This window comes from Staurois parvus, unplaced genomic scaffold (genome assembly GCF_062004578.1).
Source record: "Staurois parvus isolate SC_StPar_1 unplaced genomic scaffold, SC_StPar_1.0 ptg000115l, whole genome shotgun sequence".
Taxonomy (NCBI): Eukaryota; Metazoa; Chordata; class Amphibia; order Anura; family Ranidae; genus Staurois; species Staurois parvus.
Window position 1 is genome coordinate 531,258 of NW_028317911.1, and position 16,194 is coordinate 547,451.

Consider the following 16,194-nt stretch of genomic DNA (forward strand, 5'->3'; position numbering starts at 1 on the left):
TAAAAGGAGAGAAAGTCATGGTGTGGCCTCCATCCTCCCCTGACCTCAATCCTATTAAGAACCTTTGGAGCATCCTCAAGCAAAAGATCTATGAGGGTGGGAGGCAGTTTACATCCAAACAGCAGCTCTGGGAGGCTATTCTGACATCTTACAAACAAATTCAAGCAGAAACTGTCCAAAAACTCACAATGGTTCAATGGATGCAAGACTTGTGAAGCTGCTACCAAATAAGGGGTCCTATGTTACAATGTAACGTGACTTGTTAAAATGTTTAAAAAGTTAAAATGTTGTTAAAAGTTTGATTGAAATAGCTCTTGATTTCAGTAAATATGTTGCAAACACAACAATTGACAATTTTCAGTTCTTTACAACCTATAAAGTGTTTTGAAACTTACTGTACGTAATAATTTGGAACAGTGCATTGTAAGTGTTTTATGTTTAAAAAAAATACTGTTATCATTAGGAGGTTTGTTCAATAAAATTTAAATTGTACTCTTAATAGTTGATAACATGAGAATTATGCTGACTGTTATTTACATCAATTATTTAGATGAATGAGAAAAATATAATTTGCATAATAATTTGGAACACGGTGTATAAACCACCCAGGGGCGGACTGAGCATTTGGAAACTCGGGAACTGCCTGAGGGCCCAGGTCATTAGGGGGCCCCATGAGATGCCCCTGGTACCTTTCATAGGCTTTTTTGGATGTGGTTTGAGTGTGGGCGAGGCCCCATGATCCCCTATTGCCCGGGGACCCCATGAGATGTCAGTACGCCCCTGATACCACCATTTGTAAACGCTATAACTTTCACATAATCCATTTAATTTACACATATTGGGATTTTTGTTTAGCAAAGACATATAGCAGAATACATTTTGGCCTAAATTTATGATGAAATTTGATTTTTAAAATTTTCTTACTGGACATGTTTAATAGCAATAAGTCAAAAATATTGTTTTTTTTCTCAAAATTGTTGTTTTTTTTTAGTAGCGCAAAAAATAAAAATGCACAGGCGATCAAATACCACTGAAATAAAGCTCTATTCATGGAAAAAAAAGTATGTAAATATCTGTTAGGAATGGACTGGCCAGCAATGGTGGGACTCACCTGCCTTTTGATCTGCAGTACCAGGGCTGGCCAGCGGGTGCTCCCAGCAATCAGAGACTCAACCTTTCAGCCAGCTAACACCTGGAACTGATGATACTGGGGTATTTAAGGGATGGCCAGACTTGCAGACTCTGCCTTGGTGTTGTGTTTGTCCTGGGCCCTGTATCTGTCCTGCATCCTGTTTCTTTGCCTTTGCTGACCCTGATCTGAACTGCTGCTGACTTCTCCTGCTCTGATCCTGGCTTGTGACCCTGACCACCCCTCTGTCTGACCCTCTGTACCTCGCTGCTTGCTACCTGCTGAACCTGGCCTGTGACCCCGACCATTCTCTGCTTGCTCCCCCCGTACCTACCTGCCCAATTGATATTGACCCGGCCTGCCTGACGACGCTTGCTTGTATATACTGTTATCTGTGGGTGGTTGGTTTGGTTTGTTTGCACTGTATTATGTTTAGTATTGCCCTGCGTTTATGTTTGTATGGTTAGTGTTAATAAATTATATTGTTTATAACATATCTGAAGTCTGCGTTTCCCTGCATCAGTCACACATCTCTGGTCATACCTGGGAGCCCAGACATTACACCAAGGCCATTCCTGACCAGAAGTGGCTGCACAGGGAAGCCATCTTGGCTTGTTGATGGGAAGGATGGATCTTGATGAGGTTGAGTATTTATATCTGCTAGTGTTTGATGACAGGGAGTATGCTTATCAAACTCTGAAGGAGTATCCCCGGGATGAATTGCTAGAATGTATACGGCTCGCTCATGTTCTAGTAGATCAGGGCATAGAGTTCTCTGAGGTGCAGCCTTTGATTGAAGTTTGTGCTGAGTTGGTTTCATCTGGTTCCCCCGAATGCAGGGATGAATTTTTGCCACCATTTAGTGCAGACCAGGTAGAGTCCCTGGTGTGGTTATTAGAGGATGATGTGGGTTACTTTCTGGAGCGTTATTCCACATGTTCACCACAGACACTGCGAGATTGTATAAACGCAGTGCAGTCATTGACCAGACAGGCTTTGTGTAAGCTCAGCTTTGTTCAACCCATACTGCAGACATGGACAGATTTGTTGCACCCAGCCTCAGTCAGCTTACAAAGACCCAGTCCTGCTTCTAATCTATTTCCTCAAAACTCTATTCCTGCATTCCCAACAGCTCCTCCTGCCCTGCTATCTACCGCATGTCAGTACCCTGTTCCCACTCGCTGCACCTATCCTGCCTTTAACCCTGTAAAAGAGCCCTCTGTAGCAACCGCTCCCTCTCCTGTTCCATCCTCCAGTTCTTCTCTGTCTCCAGCTGCTCCATTCGTTTGCAGACCTGCGTTTACTTGCAGTGCTCCAGTAGTTAAAACCAGAAAAAAGCGAAAATTCTTTCCAACCAATACCATCCTGCCAGTATCCAAACCGGTGAACCTGCCTTCCGTGGTTCAGCCTGAAGCCTCTCTTCAGCCTGATGCCGGTACGCAGCCTGATGCCTCTCTTCAGCCTGATGCCTGTACGCAGCCTGATGCCTCTCTTCAGCCTGAAGCCTCTACTCGGCCTGAAGCCTCTACTCGGCCTGATGCCTCTACTCGGCCTGATGCCTCTACTCGGCCTGATGCCTCTACTCGGCCTGAAGCCTCTACTCGGCCTGAAGCCTCTACTTGGCCTGATGCCTCTACCCAGCATGATGAACTGATCCAGCCTGACGATCCTATTAGGCCAGTTGACTCGATGCCCGCTGTTGATCCAGATGATCCGGTACCTGATCCGGTGCCCGCTGTCGAGCCAAATGACCTGATGCCTGGTGACCCAGTGCCCGCTGTCATACCTGGTGACCCGATGCCCGCTGTCGAGCCAGACAATCCGGTACCTGATGACCCGGTGCTCCCTGTCGTGCCTGTTGACTCGGAGCCCACTGCCTTGCCAGATGACGCGGTGCCCGCTGTCAAGCCAAATGACCTGATGCCTGGTGACCCAGTGCCCGCTGTCCAGCCAGACGATCCAATGTCTGACCCAGTGCCCGCGGTCATACCAGTTGACTCGGAGCCCACTGCCTTGCCAGATGACGCGGTGCCCGCTGTCGAGCCAGACAATCCGGTACCTGATGACCCGGTGCTCACTGTCGTGCCTGTTGACTCGGAGCCCACTGCCTTGCCAGATGACGCGGTGCCCGCTGTCGAGCCAAATGACCTGATGCCTGGTGACCCGATGACCGCTGTCCAGCCAGACGATCCAATGTCTGACCCAGTGCCAGCGGTCATCCCAGTTGACTCGGAGCCCACGGTTGTGCCTGGTGACTCGGTGCCCGCCGCCCCGCCTGGGGGCCTGAGACCTGTCGTTCCGCCTGGGGGTCCGGCACCCGCCACTCCGCCTGAGGGTCCGAGACCTGTCGCTCCACCTGGGGGTCCGGCGCCCGCCGCTCCGCCTGAGGGCCCGAGACCTGTCGCTCCATCTGGGGGTCCGGCGCCCGCCGCTCCGCCTGAGGGTCCGAGACCTGTCGCTCCGCCTGGGGCTCCGGCGCCCGCCGCTCCGCCTGAGGGCCCGAGACCTGTCGCTCCATCTGGGGGTCCGAGACCTGTCGTTCCGCCTGGGGGTCCGGCGCCCGCTGCTCCGCTTGAGGGCCCGAGACCTGTCGCTCCTCCTGGGGGTCCGGCGCCCGCCGCTCCGCCTGAGGGCCCGAGACCTGTCGCTCCGCCTGGGGGTCCGGCGCCCGCCGCTCCGCCTGAGGGCCCGAGACCTGTCGCTCCGCCTGGGGGTCCGGCGCCCGCCGCTCCGCCTGAGGGCCCGAGACCTGTCGCTCCGCCTGGGGGTCCGGCGCCCGCCGCTCCGCCTGAGGGCCCGAGACCTGTCGCTCCGCCTGGGGGTCCGGCGCCCGCCGCTCCGCCTGAGGGCCCGAGACCTGTCGCTCCATCTGGGGGTCCGGCGCCCGCCGCTCCGCCTGAGGGCCCGAGACCTGTCGCTCCTCCTGGGGGTCCGGCGCCCGCCGCTCCGCCTGAGGGCCTGAGACCTGTCGCTCCGCCTGGGGGTCCGGCGCCCGCCGCTCCGCCTGAGGGCCCGAGACCTGTCGCTCCGCCTGGGGGCACGATTCCTGTCGCCCCGCCTGGGGGCACGATGCCTGTCGCCCCGCCTGGGGGCACGATGCCTGTCGCCCCGCCTGGGGGCACGATGCCTGTCGCCCCGCCTGGGGGCACGATGCCTGTCGCCCCGATGCCTGTCGCCCCGCCTGGGGGCACGATGCCTGTCCCCGCCTGGGGGCACGATGCCTGTCGCCCCGCCTGGGGGCACGATGCCTGTCGCCCCGCCTGGGGGCACGATGCCTGTCGCCCCGCCCGGGGGCCCGGTGCCTGCCGCTCCGCCCGGGGGCCCGGTGCCTGCCGCTCCGCCCGGGGGCCCGGTGCCTGCTGCTCCGCCGGGGGGCCCGGTGCCTGCTGCTCCGCCGGGGGGCCCGGTGCCTGCTGCTCCGCCCGGGGGCCCGGTGCCTGCTGCTCCGCCCGGGGGCCCGGTGCCTGCTGCTCCGCCCGGGGGCCCGGTGCCTGCTGCTCCGCCCGGGGGCCCGGTGCCTGCTGCTCCGCCCGGGGGCCCGGTGCATGTCGCCCCGCCCGGGGGCCCGGTGCCTGCTGCTCCGCCCGGGGGCCCGGTGCCTGCTGCTCCGCCCGGGGGCCCGGTGCCTGCTGCTCCGCCCGGGGGCCCGGTGCCTGCTGCTCCGCCCGGGGGCCCGGTGCCTGCTGCTCCGCCCGGGGGCCCGGTGCATGTCGCCCCGCCCGGGGGCCCGGTGCCTGCTGCTCCGCCCGGGGGCCCGGTGCATGTCGCCCCGCCCGGGGGCCCGGTGCCTGCTGCTCCGCCCGGGGGCCCGGTGCCTGCTGCTCCGCCCGGGGGCCCGGTGCCTGCTGCTCCGCCCGGGGGCCCGGTGCCTGCTGCTCCGCCCGGGGGCCCGGTGCCTGCTGCTCCGCCTGGTGGCCCGCTGCCTGCTGCTTCGCCTGGTAAACCGATGTGCCTCTGCCCGGAGTCCTTCCCGATGTGCCTCTGCCCGGAGTCCTTCCCGATGTGCCTCTGCCCGGAGTCCTGCCCGATGTGCCTCTGCCCGGAGTGCTGCCCGATGTGCCTCTGCCCGGAGTGCTGCCCGATGTGCCTCTGCCCGGAGTGCTGCCCGATGTGCCTCTGCCCGGAGTGCTGCCCGATGTGCCTCTGCCCGGAGTCCTGCCCGATGTGCCTCTGCCCGATGTGCCTCTGCCCGATGTGCCTCTGCCCGGTGTGCCTCTGCCCGGTGTGCCTCTGCCCGGTGTGCCTCTGCCCGGTGTGCCTCTGCCCGGTGTGCCTCTGCTCGATGTGCCTCTGCCCGGAGTCCTGCCCGATGTGCCTCTGCCCGGAGTGCTGCCCGATGTGCCTCTACCCGGAGTCCTGCCCGATGTGCCTCTGCCCGGTGTGCCTCTGCCCGATGTGCCTCTGCCCGGTGTGCCTCTGCCCGGTGTGCCTCTGCCCGGTGTGCCTCTGCCCGGTGTGCCTCTGCTCGATGTGCCTCTGCCCGGAGTCCTGCCCGATGTGCCTCTGCCCGATGTGCCTCTGCCCGATGTGCCTCTGCCCGGAGTCCAGCCCGGTGTGCCTCTGCCCGGAGTCCAGCCCGGTGTGCCTCTGCCCGGAGTCCAGCCCGGTGTGCCTCTGCCCGGAGTCCAGCCCGGTGTGCCTCTGCCCGGAGTCCAGCCCGGTGTGCCGCTGCCCGGAGTCCTGCCCGGTGTGCCAGTCTTTGATATCCCGCCAGTTACCAGACCCGGGCGGTGGAACATTTTGCCCAGCTAGGACTGTTTGGAGCGTCCTGAGGCCGCTCCTTGAGGGGGGGGTACTGTTAGGAATGGACTGGCCAGCAATGGTGGGACTCACCTGCCTTTTGATCTGCAGTACCAGGGCTGGCCAGCGGGTGCTCCCAGCAATCAGAGACTCAACCTTTCAGCCAGCTAACACCTGGAACTGATGATACTGGGGTATTTAAGGGATGGCCAGACTTGCAGACTCTGCCTTGGTGTTGTGTTTGTCCTGGGCCCTGTATCTGTCCTGCATCCTGTTTCTTTGCCTTTGCTGACCCTGATCTGAACTGCTGCTGACTTCTCCTGCTCTGATCCTGGCTTGTGACCCTGACCACCCCTCTGTCTGACCCTCTGTACCTCGCTGCTTGCTACCTGCTGAACCTGGCCTGTGACCCCGACCATTCTCTGCTTGCTCCCCCCGTACCTACCTGCCCAATTGATATTGACCCGGCCTGCCTGACGACGCTTGCTTGTATATACTGTTATCTGTGGGTGGTTGGTTTGGTTTGTTTGCACTGTATTATGTTTAGTATTGCCCTGCGTTTATGTTTGTATGGTTAGTGTTAATAAATTATATTGTTTATAACATATCTGAAGTCTGCGTTTCCCTGCATCAGTCACACATCTCTGGTCATACCTGGGAGCCCAGACAATATCATTTGGGTGCAGCGTTGCATGACTGCGCAATTGTCAGTTAAAGTAACACAGTGCTGCATTGCAAAAAATGGCCTGGTCAGGAAGGGGGGTAAATCCCCTGGAAGGCAAGTGGTTAAGTGAACACAAGAATGTTCACATTCTGTTCAATTTTAGGTTCACAGGATTAGGTGAGTAACCACAGCGCCTGCTCCTATAGCTTTAATTTAAAGGGCAACTTCAGATAAATGTACAGTTGAAATGCACATAGTATATCATTTTTTTTACCTACCAAAAGATTTGTAATTCTTTTCAACTAGTCGTGACCTAGAAAAGCTTGGCAAACAGTATAGTCAGTACATTGCCCAATACATGTAAAAGACAAATTACAATACAGTCGTATTACTATGTATTACACCTATCCCAGGCTGAAATGCTTGCATTGCAAATTACATTTTACAAAATAAAACTGAGACCATATCTTATGCTCAATTTTTTTGGACAGTCATGTCCCAAAAAATTGGCACCCCTGCATTTCAGTAAGATAATGCACCACCTCGCCCAGAAAATTGTTGCAGTTGCAAATGTTTAGGCATTTTCATGTTTGTTTGTATTGGAATGACACAAAAAAGTGAAGAAATGAAAATCCAAATCTGACACATTCCACGCAAATCCCCCAAAACCGACTGGAAACAATTATTGGTACCTTCTCAAAATTGTAGGAAAAAATTGCATTCCAAGTTTCTGATGCTCCTGTAATTTGTAATTAAACTCACCTGTATCAATTAACAGTTCTTAATGTTCCTGTGTCCACTGTGCGCAACATTGTCAAGAAGTTTACAGCCCATGGCACTATAGCTAATCTCCCTGACCGTGGACAAATGAGAAAAACGTGATCAAAAATTTCAACAAAGGATTGTTCAATGGGTGGAAAAAGAACCTTAATCAACTTCCAGACAAATTCAAGCTGACCTTCAGGGTACAACTGTCAGCTCGTACTATACGTTGCAATATGAATGAAAAGGGACGCTACGGTCGGAGACCCAGGAGGACCCCACTGCTGACACAGAAAGATAAAAAAAGCCAGTTTGGAGTTTGCCAAAACTTACCTGAGGAAGCCAAAATACTTTTGGAAAAATATGCTGTGGACAGACGAAACAAAATTACAGCTTTTTTGTAAAGCCCATCAGTCTACTGTTTTTGGGAAACAAAAAGAGGCATTAAAAGAAAAGAATACAGTCTCTACAATCAAACATGGTGGAGGTTCACTGATGTTTTGGGTTTGGTTTGCTATTTCAGGCACTGGATGCCTTGACCGTTTGCATGGCATTATGAAATCTGAAGACTACCAAAGAATTCTGGGACGAAATGTAGTGCCCAGTGTCAAACAGTTGGGTCTCCATCAGAGCTCATGGGTCTTACAGCAGTACAATGACCCAAAGCACATGTCAAAAAGCACCCAGAAATGGTTTAAGATAAAGCTCTGGAGAGTACTAAACTGGCCAGCAATGAGTCCAGATTTCAATCACATAGAGCACCTGTGGAGAGATCTTAGAACAGCAGTTGGAAAAAGGAACCCTTCCAGTCTGAGAGACCTGGAACAGTTGGTGAAAGAAGAATGGTCCAAAATCCCAGTAGAGAGGTGTAAAAAACTCATTGATGGTTACAGGAAGCGATTGATTTCAGTTATTTTTTCCAAGGGGTGTGCAACCAAATATTAAATTTAGGGTGCAATAATTTTTTCTAGTCCATTTTTGGAGTTTTGCGTGAAATGTGTCAGACTTGGCTTTTTGTTTCTGCACTTTTTTGTGTTCTACCAATACAACCTAAAAGAAATAAACATGAGAATGCCTAAACATTAGTATCAGTGGAACAATAACTACTTTCATTATAATAAATAATTATTTTACTGTAATGACACATTGTAGTTAAAAATGCAAAAGAGTTATGACACATTATCTAATATTTAAATTGGATTTTTTGTCTTCCTGCTCATGTGGGGTAAAGAGGAGTACCTATTGAAACTAAGATGTCCTAGCTACAAGATGGGATTCTCAAATTAGTGAATTTATGAGTGTTTAAAGAGTAACTCCACTTTTGTTGAGGAAAAAAAAAATTCCCCTCTGAGAACTATGTACATTGCAGGAATTTGAACAAACGTTGTTGCAGAGTCCCACCTTTTGTTATTCTGGAGAAATAGCTGTTTGGTTGTCTGTCCATGTGCAGAGTGAATCTGTATGGTAATGGCATTGTAACTATCAATCAGCTGCTGCATCTGCAGTACTCTACAGAAATGATGAAAGTGGCAGGGTCTGCATCTCTTTAGATGTGATTTCCCTTTGGGAGTATCTCACCAAAATGACAATTTTGTTGCAAGGGATGCCTAAAATCAAGTTTGTATCTTAGTGCAGACTTTTGGGAAAATCAGTAAGCCAATCACAGAAGCAGGAAATGACATTTCTGGAGGGCGTTCTGTACACCATCTGTATGCAGAACACCTCCAGGTAGCCATATTGCATTGTATTTTACAGAGATTTACAGCGTGGCAGATTGAAAAGGAAAAGTAAGTTTTAATAGCATTCATTTACAATATGACTTGTGTTGCAATTGTACACACTATATTATTTTTTTTTGTTTTGTTTTTCCCAGAAAAGTGGAGTTGCTCTTTATATGAGTTGGTTATGAACATGCATTTCATGTGTATGTTACACAATTTTAATATATCTGGGATCCAGATCCTGTGATTCATTTAACCAACTGCCCTCCACATGATTTACCCCCCTTCTTGACCAGGCCATTTTTTTACGCGATACGGCGCTGCGTTACTTTAACTGACAATTGCGCGGTCATGCAGCGCTGCGCCCAAATGAAAATTATGTACTTTTTTCCCACAAATGGAGTTTTATTTCGGTGGTATTTGATCGCCTGTGCAGTTTTTTTTTTTTTATTATTATTTACATGTCCAGTAAAGAAAAATGTAAAATTTAAATTTTGTCAAATTTAGGCCAAAACCTATTCTGCGACATGTCTTTGCAAAAAAAATCCCAATAAGTATAAATTGTTTTACATGAAAGTTATAGCATTTACAAATGGAGGCATATATACTGGAATTTTTTTTTTTTTTAATAGTAATGGCAACCGTTGGACTGTGGCGGGTATTCTGACACTGGGGAGGAACCAACTATCACTGACATCCCAATGACACTAATACAGTGATCAGGGGTAATAAAGAGCACTGACGCTGTACTAATGGCACTGGGCAGGAAGGGGTTAACATCTGGGGCGATCAAAGAGTTAACTATGAGCTGTGTGTGTTCTTTACTGTGTCAGCACATTGCTTTGGATTGCAGAGCAATCCAAAGCAATGTGCAGGAGCTGTCAAGGGAGAGATCTGTATTGGTTACATACAGGTCTCTCCCCCGACAGATACTCGGGGAATCACCGGCCAGGACCCAGTGATCGATAGCTGAGGCCGCCAATGGTGGTGCGCCCCCTAACTGGAACTGCAAAATCACATATATATACATGATTTTGCACATCCATGCCGCCCTGTATCAGTATTTTGATTTTTAGTTCTTGATAGAGTAGGTAAGAGTTAAACCTCTTATCAAGTTATTGTTGCTCTCTGTGTTTCTGCTGGCAAGATTTACCTTTCTGTTCATTCCGGTAACCACTATCTTTGAGACACAAAATAGAAAGAAAAATTTTACACTTGTCACCAAAGAAAGCAGCGAGGGGAGATGTTACAGTGACAACTTTATAACAGAGGAGAGGAAGTGTATAAAAATCACTCTAGTATGACAAAGACAAGAAAGAAATAAGCTTGACAGGAGTTTTAAACATGGCCTAATCTATTTAAAGCCTAAAAAAAAGTTTACTTCTACTGTTAACCCCTTAACACAGGGGCCCTTTAAGTGGGCTATAAAGTTATTCTAAGTTATTCTAAAGGTTGATTTTTTTTTTTTAATAACAAACATGTTATATTTACCTGCACTGTGTAATGGTTTTGCACAGAGCAGCCCCGATCCTCTTCTTTTTGGGTCCCCTGGCTCCTCCCCCTTGCTGAATGTCCCCAAAAGTAAGCCTCTTGCTATGGGGACACTCGAGCAGGCTCGCTCCTGAGCCACACTCCTGTAAATGGACAATGTCACAGCGCATGTCTCGCGGCCCCCCCCCACTCTCCCCTCATTGGCACACTGGCTGTGATTGGCAGAAGCCATTGGCTTCTGCTGCTGTGTGTGTCATTGAGAAGACAGAGGCCCTGGAGAGCCTCTGCTCTCGTGCACATTTTTGAATTGAGATGGGTCTTGGGTAAGTAAAAGGGTGGGCTGTGGGGAGAGTTGCACCCAAAAGGTTTTTTTTTTTTTTTTACCTTAATGCTTAGAATGCATTAAGGTAAAAAAACTTCTGCCTTCAGAACCACTTTAATACATGGGAAGCAGACTTGACTTTTGTATCTGATTATATTCAGAGAAGATGGAACATTCAGGGTGCAGGAACATGAATATGAAATATTAAAAAGTTATATAATTTTTATTTTGTATTTTTTTAAAAAACAAAAAAAAGGAAAAAATACAGAAACATAAAAACAATTTCAGTACTAAGAGTGGAGCGTAAAAGCAAGCGCTAAAACCTAAAGCAGCTGAACACTAAAAAGGTAAACCATATGCCTTCAGTAAAATCAAATAAAAAGGTAGTGCAGCGTTAAGAACAGTCTAAAAAGAAACAAATCCAAAATAAAAGTGCAATACGGAAGCGAATAGTATAAACGCACATCGATGATGGGTGCGTTATAATCTTAAAAAAAACTCGCACAATTGTTATAGGTGCATCTTGGACTTACTAATGCATAATAATGTATAGAGTCAAATAGTAATATGCATAATAAACGTATAAATATAAATGCATAATAATCTCGAAATGTCCTTAAAAATTAAAATACAGATCTCCAGATGACTCAGTTAGGTCCCAGTGTGCATATAATCCTCAGGTGCATGTGCCGATAAATGTATAAAATGCGCACTCACTAGATGCACTAATTAAAAGCGCGTTGTTTCAAATATTGTCGATCAGCCACGGGTCCCTTCTAAGGGTAGTCTGGGATATAGCCTGGGGGTTGATGGCCTTCCTCTAGAGAGGATTTGAGTAGCCAGTAAAGGTAGTTCAGCCTCTTCCAGGCGCTGGGACGTTCACTGGGGATCGCTAGGGGATTAAGGTGCTTTTAGTGGTTTAAACCAGGGACGGACTGACCATTTGGAAACTCGGGCATGCCCAAGGGCCCGGGGTCAGTAGAGGGCCCCAATGAGATGCCCCTGGTACCTTTTTCATAGGTTTTTTTGAGTTTGGCCAAGGACACAGGGGCCCCATGATCCCCTATTGCCCGGGGACCCCATGAGTTGTCAGTCCGCCCCTGGTCTAAACTTTGCAACAGCAGTTACAGCAGGCCTGCACAGCTGGTCTTTGGACACTGGAAGTTCAACTGCTTTGGAATCTGCATCTACATCACAGGTTCTTGCATGGACTTCAGAAGTACATTGTCAATCTTGGGCTTTAGCAATGTAGTCAAGTTTTCTGTTGTCTTATTGGAGAAGGAGTTATGTTTAATGGGTGGTGTAAAACAAGGCTTTTTTGCAGGATTCCCCAACAACTGCCGACTTGGAGCTGCTGATCTTCTCATTTTGTGTTCACCTGTCAGTGTTCCCTGCTCCTGCTGTGTCTGTCATATTATCCTCTCCGGTGATGGCGGTAAAATCACTATGTAGATCTACATAGGAGCAGGGAACACTGACAGGTGAACACAAAATGAGAAGATCAGCAGCTCCAAGTCGGCAGTTGTTGGGGAGTCCTGCAAAAAAGCCTTGTTTTACACCACCCATTAAACATAACTCCTTCTCCAATAAGACAACAGAAAGCTTGATTACATTGCTAAAGCCCAAGATTGACAATGTGCCTTCTGAAGTCCATGCAAGAACCTGTGATGTAGATGCAGATTAAAAAACCAGTCGAACTTCCAGTGTCCAAAGACCAGCTGTGCAGGCCTGCTGTAACTGCTGTTGTAAAGTTTAGACCACTAACACCTTAATCCCCTAGCGATCCCCAGTGAATTTGCCAGCACCTGGAAGAGGCTGAACTACCTTTACTGGCTTCTCCAAACCTGTCTCTAGAGGAAGGCCATCAACCCCCAGGCTATATCCGGGACTACCCTTAGAAGGGACCCGTGGCTGATCGACAATATTTGATACAACACGATTTTTATTAGAGCAACTGGTGATTGCGCATTTTATACATTTATCGGCACATGCACCTGAGGATTATATGCACACTAGGACCTAACTGAGTCATCTGAAGATCGTATTGTAATTTTAAGGACATTTCGAGATTATTACACATTTACATTTATATGTTTATTATGCATATTACTATTTGACTCTATACATTATTTATGCATTAGTAAGTCCAAGACGCACCTATAACTATTGTGTGAGTTTTTTTAAGATTATAACTCACCCATCATCAATGTGCATTTATACTATTCGTTTACATATTGCACTTTTATTTTGGATTTTTTCTTTTTAGACTGTTCTTAGCGCTGCACTACCTTTTTATTTGTTAGTACTAAGAGTGGAACTGAAATTCAAACTTATTATATAATTATAGTTACTTCCTACATGTTTCGCCCTCACGGGCTTCTTCAGGGGAATTTTTTTGAAGAGATTTTAACCACCGAGGCAGTCTAAAGGTATATCAAAAGAAAATTATACAATTACCAAACAACTTTAATATATCCAATACAAAGTATTTAATCAAATATATATATGGGACTCAATGGCTCACCCTGGATGTGAAAGCTCACAGAGCTAAGAGGAAATTTTGTATCTGATTGGCTCTCACAGTGGTCACATGATTGGGACCCCTCCCACTGGCTCCTGATCAGAAGCCTTGACCGAGAGTTGTCGGTGACAGCTTGGTGAGTGTGCTGGAAGGGCACAATGAGCATGCCCTCGTTACAGATGCCTCATGCCACCATGGACTCATGTGCAGCAGCGGGGCATTAAGACACACCTTTCTTGCTGCTGAATATATGCATTATATGATCAACAAGAGGTTAAAAAATTATACAAGGCAAAGAATTGCCACCCATATCATTTTGTAATTTGATGTTAAAAAAACTTTGTTTCTGCAGCTAGTTATGACTTTCTAAAATCCCCCAGAAATGTAACTTCTTGTTCTTACAACTGGCTCACTGTTTTTCCCAGCAGTGTTTGTCTGATAATAACCCCAGGACAGATGATATAACTAAAGAAGGTAGAACCTCTACCTTAGCACTCAAGATAGGAAGTAAGGGGAATCAATGTGTCAATTTCAACAGAACAGCAGGAGATAGGATTCTACAATGAAGTTTACTAAAATCGTTGCAAAGTATATAACTGATCTGAAGAGGATTGTTTTTTCCCTGTAATAATGAAGTTACATTTTAACACTCACATTTCTCAATTATTTTTCAAGCTAATAAAAATCAATGTTTACTGTGTTGCAATAATATTAAAACTGAACTTTACACAGCTAAATACGCAGTTGAAATACAAATAGGGATCTGTTTTACTTGCTAAAAAGTTTGCATTTGTATTTAGCCCCATGAAATCTCTCTACTTCAGTTGAATGACATCAACAGGTCTAGGACCCACCTCCACTTGTGTATGGAAAATGAAGGAACTGTACCACGGTGAAGAAATCATCATACACTTCTCTCTTCTCCTTTCACAAAGCTTGGATGTACAGTTGTGTTCAGTGTTTTAAAAAAAATAAAATTAAAAAAAATATATATATATATATACACAGTATATATAGAGTATTACCCTCTTGAGGGCCGCTGAGTATTTTTGGGTCCCCTGTCTGTCCTGAGCCTGCTTTGAAATCACAGCCCTTACTGACACCACCGTAAATCTTTCACCAGGAGGACTCCATAAAAAACACACACTGTTTAAATAGAGCGAATATTCTGGTTATATTGAGGTTAGAATATAAAGAATGCAAACAGAACAGGAATGCCAATAGATGTGCATAAAAGAAAAGTTAAACACTCTGAAAGGTTCAACAAAATAATAAAGCACAATATCACTTTAGGCAACCCCAAATGCCCTGTGGGATCAGAATTTAAACATCAATTGCAACTTCTGGGATGTCTCTCCCCAAATGAGCTGGGGTAAACTATCAAGCTGTCAGGCTAACTCATTTTTGAGTATTCAGCTGCTGGTAACTGGGTTTAACTCTGGAGTTGAAAACTTTTGTTATAAGCAAGTGTCCTCTTTCTGTATTTCTTTAACCCCTTCACGCCTAAGGGTAAAACAAATCTAAAGGCCTAAGCACAATTCTGCACCGTTGACATGTGATAGCAAAACCGTACATATCATCACAACTACTTTGCACATCCAGGTGGATTATACCTTGATTTTTTCAGGACAAATTGGGCTTTCATTTGGTGGTAAATGGTAATGGATATCTCCTGATTTTTTTTTTATTATCAAAGGAAAACTGGCCAAAAATAGTAAAAAAAATCCTTTTTTTTTTATTTAGCTATGTGTTTCTTGTTATGACCATAACCTACCACCAAAGAGCAACCCAAAATAAATTCTCCAGCTCTTGACGATCGCAGCGATACCATATATGTGTATGTTATTTGTTGTTTGTACCCGTAGTACAGCCCAGAAACCATAGTGCGCATTTTGTTTTTGTCTTTTTTTTTTTTTACCTAAAACACACTAACACTAACTGACACTGACATTAACACTAACTGATACCAATTTTTTTTTTAAATCCTGACCTTGACCTTTGACCCTGACCTTTGACCTTGACCCTGACCTAAACACTAACCCTGGCACTGAATTAGATCAAACCTTGATCTAGGTATTTTTTTTATTTTTTCTTTTCTTTTTTTAATATTTATTTATTTATTTATTTATTTATTTTTTAAAACTTTTTTTTTCTTCTCTCTGACAGGAGTTCGAGAGATACAATGTATCTCTCTTCTCCATTCATAGAGAGAGAGAAAAAAAAAACAAGGGGGCCGGGCTGCACAGTGACTGATCACTGTGCAGCCCGGTCCCGGGTCACATGATCGCTGTGATAGCCAATCAGAGGCTATCACAGCGATCATGTGACCCGGGACCGGGAGTCCCGGGTCCCGATCGTTAGAACGGGACCCGGTGCTCTCAGTGACACCGTGGTCTCGGTGCTGGGAGTGCGCTGAGGGGCGCGCTCCCAACACAAAGACAGGTACGCAAATATGCGGCCCCACGGAAAAAAGCCCAGGTCCGTGAGGCCGCATATTTGTGTTACGTCGGCGTCAAGGAGTTGGGTGTCAAATCTTCTGCATGCTTGATGGGGTCCTAGTTGATGCACATTGAGGTTCAGATATTTCTTTGTGTAAAAGCAAGATTTTCTTAAGATGGTGTAATCACAGAAATATTACCTCTTTGAGTGATGTTGAATTTGGATAGAATGTCTTTAACACAAATGATAAAGGCAAGCATTAGCTAAGATTGTAGAAAGGGGCGGAGGTAGACTTCAGCAGAGGTTGACCCCCCTAAAGATAACCTAAACAAGTCTGGTAAAGTAGATTCTTTTGAAGTTGGAAGAGGCTTGAAAAGATATACTATTGTAATCCCGTTTGCACGG